We start from the raw sequence: 7,708 nt of genomic DNA on the forward strand, positions 1-7,708 counted from the left end.
AGAAAATGGTCTATTCATCTGCTTTAAATTAAGAACTGAGAACTTAAAACTATTCAGTAAATATATGTAACAGAAAAATGTGTCGGTTCAAAATGATTGGCTATAAAATTAGAGAGGAGAGTCAAGATTCAGAAGGAACAGAGGGGGAAAGGAAGCAAAGTGGAGAGACAGCATCCCAGATTTGCTAATACCAAGAAAGGTAGGGATAAGCATAAGGAGATAATATGGAGACAGATAGTAAACTCATAAAAGCACAGGTAGACAACCATAGCTGGACACAGAAAGTCTTTCATGGTCTTACGGTCTTTAGAGCAATAATGTTAAATTTTTAAGTTCTACTGGAACCTTTACAACTCTGGGATAATGATATGACCTCTTGGTGTTTTTCTTATTAATTAGACTAAATAGCACATCTGACCTGCTTATTCAAGGTTCTCCACCCTGCTCAATATCTCCAGTTTTGTCTGAAGTGTCTAAGTAGCAACCAGACCAATTTTCCATTTACTACTTCTTCCCTCATGCAGTCTTCACAGGTATCATCTTGAATCAGTGAATTCAAATTCACTGTGCTGGTCTTATTTGACATTTATATTTTAACCATTCCACAAAAGACCACAGTGCAATATTATAGCCTCTAATAAGCTGGGGGGCAGTCACCTTCAGTCCATTACCCTCTGCACTTTTCAATAAAAAGAAATTCAAAAAAACCTAAAGAGTTTGGTGGCTAGCTGGTTTAGGAGTTGCCCCAATCCCTAGGACAATTTGAAGTCTCTAAACCCTCTCTTGCTGATAGCTCAAATCCCCAAAAGGTAGCTGACAATTCCCAACTCTACACAGGCCTTAACAGTTTCTTTTCTTTTCTTTCTTTCTTTTTTCTTTTTTTTTTGTGGGGTGGGGAGGGAGAAAGAAGAATCACTTTATTGTTTTTTATAGAAGTACTACATATCTGGGCAGAGGCAGATTAGATAGGTCTCGCTAAAGAAAGAATTGTTAATGCATTACTAGGGTCTCCGGGACACCTCCCTCACTCCCTCCACACAGACTGGCCACTAAAAAATCTGAGTGAGAATGGGAAGCAGTTGGGTCACCAGGATAAAGAACACCTAGGAGCATCATTTTCATTGCATTCGATGTAAATGGTACCCTCTGGAATTGTACAACATAGTTTCTCTGTACATATTCCAGAAAGATTGTCCTGAAAACAAATGACTATAGCTGCATTGTCTATCACAGGGGGCTGTCTCTGAAAGAAAGCATCCTTCTAATGGAAGCCTGGGGATTTTCTACTGATTAAACCAACCATGATTTAACTCAATCACAGATCATGCAAAGAAATGATACTAGCTTTTGGTCTGCTAGCACTCGGCAATATTTCCACACTTCTTTGATATCCTTTGTATTGCAAAGGGCTGTGAGCCTGTAAACTACATTTCCTTGTATAGTCAGCTGGTTTCTTGGCTAGGTCCTGTCAATGGAAGAAAACTGAAAAGGAAGAGGAGGAGAGAGACTACTTTTTTCCTTTGGGTAGGTTCTTTCTGGCAATGGCAGGCACTGGCCGGTCACTGAAGGCTGTTGCACTGGCAGCACAGTTGGCTCCATGGTGGGGAACTTGTGCCCCCAAAGAGTCAGCAGCAAATGCAGCAATGTCAAAGGGACTAGGGGGTGCCCAGGCTCTTACACCAGCAGCGCTGTATTCAAGGGACCTGAATGACACCACTTTAAGCTTTTGCTCCTTCCACCTTAGGAGAAAGAATGGCTTCTGACAGTCACTCATCTTTAGGTAACATCACCGTTCCTTTTTTAATCTTTGGCCTTCACATTTGCATAACAAACTTCTTAAAGTTTGTTATGCAAACTATATTAAATTCCTGCTCTTTGAAGTATCTACTATGGCTCTTTTTTTTTTCTACCTAGACATTCTTTTAACCATGAATAAGATTAAGAAGAAAATAGCAAGCAACATAAGTAGACTCTCTGAGGGTTTTAGGTATTGGAAAGTCAAATGCATAATATAGAATGCCAAGATATGAATTATATCAAGAAAAAAATTTCATCCTCCAAATAGTAAGCTACAGGAAAGTATAAAAATGACTAATTGGATTTGGAAAAATATATAATTTTTACAAATGAAAAATAAATTGGTGAAATTAAAAAAGTCATGGATAGGTTAAATATCAAATTAGAAAGTTAAAGAGAATTCGTGAACTGAAAGGTAGCTCTAGGGAAATAACACTAAATGCAACACAGAGAGACAAAGATAATAACATGAAAGTAAGAGAGAAATATTAAATGTGAAAAAGTAGAAAAAACATTCGGTAAACATCTGTATACATTAAGAAAACAAAATTCCATATGCATTCATGAAAAAGTTTCAAGGGCAAGTAGGAATAGAAGAGAACATCCTAATGCTGATTAAGGTAACAACAAAAACAAAAAGACCAAAAAACTCAACCCTACCACAACCATTTTAAATATGGAACATTGGAAGCATTCTCTGTATAACCTCAAAAGAAGAATAAGCATGCTACCATCACCACCTCTACTACACCTCACACTAGAGGATTAGAAAGGAGAAGACAAACTGCCTTTGCGATATAATTATTTACTTAGAGAACAAAGCATCTGCCAAAAATTATTCAAAATAATAAGTTGCTCACTGGGGTTGGATATATAATCAACATGTAAAAGTCGATTGTATTTCTAGGTGCACCAACAAACAAGTCAAAAAATTAATGTAAAGTAACCCCACTTATAGTGGCAATAAAAAGCATAAAGCATCTGGGAATAAACCCTAAAAGAGGTTCAAGATTGGACCATAGAAAATTAGAATATTTTCCTGAAAGACATGACAGAAAACCTAAATAAATGGAGAAATACCCCATGTTCAAGGATTGCTGTATTTCATATTGAAAAGATGCCGGCAGCCCGCAGGCTGATTAGTGGATACAATGCCAACACTGTTAAAATCTCAATACTTTTATTTCTTTTCTGGTGGAATGTGATGAGTTAATTCTATATGGAGGAGTAAAAGGCTAAGAACTGTCAAAATACTAAGGAAGGAAGGCTTTTCCTATCAAGAATTATTGTAAAGCTACAGTTAGTTGACAAGGTATGGTATATGTACATGGATAGAAAAATGGAATAGAATAGAATAGCTAAAAACAATTTCACAAACACAGGGAACTTTAGTATTTTGTATTAGTGGGGAATGTAGGAACTATTTAATAAATAGAGTCAGAGTAAATGTTTATCTTTATCTGTGAGGAAAGAAGTAAAGTTGTTTACTTACCTCATATCATACCAGAATAAACTCCAAAATAAACCAAAAGAAACCAGTATTAAAGATGCCCAAAAATAAACTCCAAAAAGATTACAACTTAAATTTCAAAAGCAGAATTTTAAGACTTAAACAAAAACATCTTTCTTATCTGGGGCTAGGAAAAAATTTCTTAAACATGGCACACAAAAAGAACATTATTTTAACTACATTAAAACAAAGAACTTCTAGACATCAAAGAAGACTTTAAAGAGAGTGAAAAAGCAAGCACGGGTTTGGATTTATGGCAGGCCTGCCCCCTAGGTCTCTCAGAGAGCCCTGTGCCAGAGTAAACTGCGGCCTTGAACCACTGCCTGGCCTCTGCCCATAGGCTACCGGTCATGAAGTGGGTTGCACAATGGAAAAAGGGACAGAGAGAGAGAGAGAGAGAAGGAAAAGGCAATACATAAACTAAGAAAAGATGTTTGCTACACATAAAAATAACTTCCTCATGGGCTGAAAAGTGAACATACAACTCAATAGGAAAATGGAAAAAGACATAAACTGGCATTTACAGAAATGGCAGCACATATGGTCAATAAACACTCAGAGCTGAGCAATAATATTAATAATTATGGAAATGAAAATTACAATCACAATGAAGTTCCATTTTATACATTTCAATTAGCAAAACATAAAAAAAATACAGTACTAATTATAGGAGAGGTTGTAGATTCTTATATAATGCCGGTGGTCCAACCCCATAAAAACCATCTAATAATATCTTAAAATGTAGAGTAAATATTAATAGAATAACAAACAGTAACAAGTCCACAATCATAACAGAAGTTTTTAATCTCTGTTTAAAATGTAGAGCAATTAAAGAGCAATCAGACAGTCAGTGAAAACACAGCAGAGGCTTCTGGTCAAGATGGTGATGTAGGCAGACATGTCTTACCTCTTCACACAATCACATCAAAATTACAACTAAAATATAGAACCACCATCACTCAGGACCATCAGAAGTCAAGCTGAATGGAAGTCAACTACGGAACTGAAGAAACCACATCCATGCAGACTAGTAGAAGGACGTGGATGTGGAACAGGCTGGCCCCACACCCACGTGGACAGAAATTTGGGAGGGATATCTCAGCAGCACAGAGTCCCAGACCCACACCAGGCCCCCCAGCCCAGGATTCCAGTGCCAGGAAGATAAGTCCCCACAACTTCTGGCTTCGAAAACCAGCAGAGATTGAGTCGTACAGGAAGCTGCTGGAGCCCTAAGCAATTCCTCTTGGGGAACCCACACACAAACTCACCTACTCAGACTTGCTCCCTCTGAGCTCCAGCACTGGGGTAGCAGGTTGAAGGGCACCAGTGGTATACAGGGAGAGACTGAAGTGTCTGGCATTGGGATGAGCAGAGGCCATTGTCTCTTTACTGAGTGCCCCCCTCACCCCCCAACAGAGCCCATAGGCTGGTGCCATATCTGAGACTATCAACCTGGCTAACATGGTGTGACCTACCCTGGAGATCCACAGAGGCTCTATCCGACCCAACTTATGGACCCACCCAAGCTGCTTTTCCATATGAATGGCTGGTTTTGACTACTAAATTCTATGAAACAAATAACAGCTGGCTTCAATGAGCCAGGTTAAAGTCACAGCTTGGATTTACCTGGGAATCTCCAAGCCCAGCACAAGTAGCAGTCATCTCAGATTGCTTTACAGGTCAAGCTGGGTACCCTGGGCAAAACACAGGTAGGGGGCTGACCTTGGCCTGTACCACCTTGGAAACCCCAGGGCCAATGCACCCAGTGGACAGCTACAGACCATTTTGGAGAACCACCACCCTGCCCCTGCACAGCTGATCCTTCACAGAGGGCAGAGGTTCATAGTAAGTGGTCACAGCCAGTCATTGCAGCTGACTGGCCTGGGTAAATCCCTTCCATTGATCTGCCAACAGCAACCAAGGTTCAGCTACAAGAAGAGGGTGTACTCAGCCCACCCAAAAGGTGCACCTTGACTATCCAGCCTGGGTGATAGGGAAGGCTGTGCCACGGATCCTTCAGGACTCCTACTATACATTAGCTCATATTACCAACACGCGGAGTCAAAGGAGGTCTATCTAATGCATAGAAACAAACACAGGGAGGCTGCCAAAATGAGGAGAAAGAGAAACATGGCCCAAATGAAAGAACAGGTAGAACAGATAAAAACAGAGAAAAAGAGCTAAATGGAACGGAGCAATCCATGAGATGCAGAGTTCAAAACACTGTTTATGAGGATGCTCAAGGAATTTAGTGAGGACCTCAATAGCATAAAAAAGACCAAGTCAGAAATGAAGGCTACACTATTGAAATAAAGAACATTTTACAGGGGAACAACAGTAGAATGGATAAAACTGAGAATCAAATCGGTGATTTGGAACATACAGAGGCAAAAAACAACCACTCAAAACAATAAGCAGAAAAAAGAATCCAAAAAAATTAGGATAGCATAAATAGCCTCCGGGACAACTTGAAGAGGTATAACACTCACATCATGGGGGTGCCATAAGGAGAAGAGAGTGAATGAGAAATTGGAAATCTATCTGAAAAAGTAGTGAAAGAAAACTTCCGAATTTGGTGATGGAAATAGACATGCAAGTCCAGGAAGCACAGAGTCCCCCCATTACGATGAATGCAAAGAGATCCACTCCAAGACACAACATTATTAAAAGGCCAAAGGTTAAAGATAAAGAGAGACTCTTAAAAGCAAGAGAAGTGAGTTACCAGAAAGTTGCCAGATGTGGGAGGGTGTGGAAGAATGGGTGAAGAGGTGAGGGGATTAAGAAGTACAAATAGGCAATTACAGAATAGCCATGGGATGTAAAGTACTGTATAGGAAATGCAGTAGCCAAAGAACTTTTACACATGACCCGTGGACATGAACAATGGTGGGGGGATTGCCTGAGGGAGTAGGGGGTGCTGGGTAGAGGGGGGAAAAATCAGGACAACTGTAATAGCATAATCAATAAAATATATTTTTAAAAAATACAGAAGAATTGAACACAATGATTGACAAACTTGATATGCTATTTTATTTTCCCCCCAGAATGTAAGCTTTTATACTCATTGAAAGTTATTCAAAATGTTAAATTTCGTAACCTTTGAGATATGGTTAAGTTTTACAGAAATATTGGGGAGGAGAAAAGAATTAGGGGACAATGTTTCTTTTCACTAAAACTGTTACACACATTGAAGTCAGATAAGTGGCCCAAATTATCTGATTCTACTCAACACTACAAATTATGCATCCTTTCTAGCACAAATAAAATATTTTAAAAACACCTGCCCCGAATGGGTCTCAAAAATTTGCAATGAATTAATATAGAATGTGTTTTCTGATTACAATGAAATTAAAGGGCATTTCTTAACTAGAAAAACCCAACATTTTTAGAAATTAAAAATCAGCTTCTAAATATCCATGGGACAAATAAGATACCAGAAAATATTTAGGGCTGGGCATTGATGGAAATGAAAACTTGTGGTTTGTAGATAAAACAGAACTAAGACAAAAATTTGTGGACTTAAATGCTTATATTGTGACATTAGAAAAGATGTAGATTAATGAGTAATACATCTATTTTGTAAAATTAGAAGAGAACAGAAAAATAACTTCCATAAATTAGAAAAAGTTAATAAAAAAGAAAGAAATTAATGATATAAAAATATATATTGAGAGCATCTAAAGAGCCAAAATTTATTTCTTTGGTAAGATTGATAAAATTCATAAAACTCTGGTAAGATTAGTAAAAAATAGAAAATGGAAAAACAAGCAAAGTCAGGATGGGATAGTAGACAGAGTTATGGATGGTGCAGACAAAGAAGATACAAACAATTTTATGCAAGTAAATTTTAAACTTTATTATTATGGTCAAAGTCTTAGAAAACAGTATCTTTTAAACACTACATAAAAAGAAAAAGAAAAGGAAAGTGCCTTTTATAACTATTAAATGACTTAGTAATAAAAACCATCCAGACCTGGATGATTTGAAGCCTACCAAACATCCAAGGAGAAAGTAACCACTCACACAAAGTAGTCCAGAGTGTAGATAAAGGAGGACTATCCCCCAATTCATTTATTAGGGTCACAACCTAGATATAAAAATATAAGTAGAATAGCATAAAAAAAAGAAATTTATAGTGGCTAATACAAATTGTTAATGTAGATTCTAAAATATCAGCATATACAAAAAGGAAAATCCATCAGAGTCTAGTCAATTTATCTCAGGAGTGCAAAGTTGATTTTCATTAAAAAATCAATTAATATAATTTGCTACCTTAGGATAATAAATGAGAAAAAAGCATGTGATTAATTTTATAGAAACTTTTAATTAAAAGTTAATTATTAAAATCCAACAGCTATTCATGAGTTATGACTAAAGAGAGTATGACTTTGCATGTACATA

General features: G+C 37.5%; 1 non-coding gene across 1 annotated transcript; it reads left to right on the top strand.

Annotated features, from left to right (window-relative positions):
- The first annotated feature begins 3,544 nt into the window (after nt 1–3,544).
- On the top strand, nt 3,545–3,677 carry LOC112297483 (small nucleolar RNA SNORA42/SNORA80 family). The gene has a single exon (XR_002974052.2). It is a non-coding gene; the product is annotated as a small nucleolar RNA SNORA42/SNORA80 family (small nucleolar RNA).
- Nucleotides 3,678–7,708: the final 4,031 nt, after the last annotated feature.

Source organism: Desmodus rotundus, chromosome 11 (assembly GCF_022682495.2).
Source record: "Desmodus rotundus isolate HL8 chromosome 11, HLdesRot8A.1, whole genome shotgun sequence".
NCBI classification, from domain to species: Eukaryota; Metazoa; Chordata; class Mammalia; order Chiroptera; family Phyllostomidae; genus Desmodus; species Desmodus rotundus.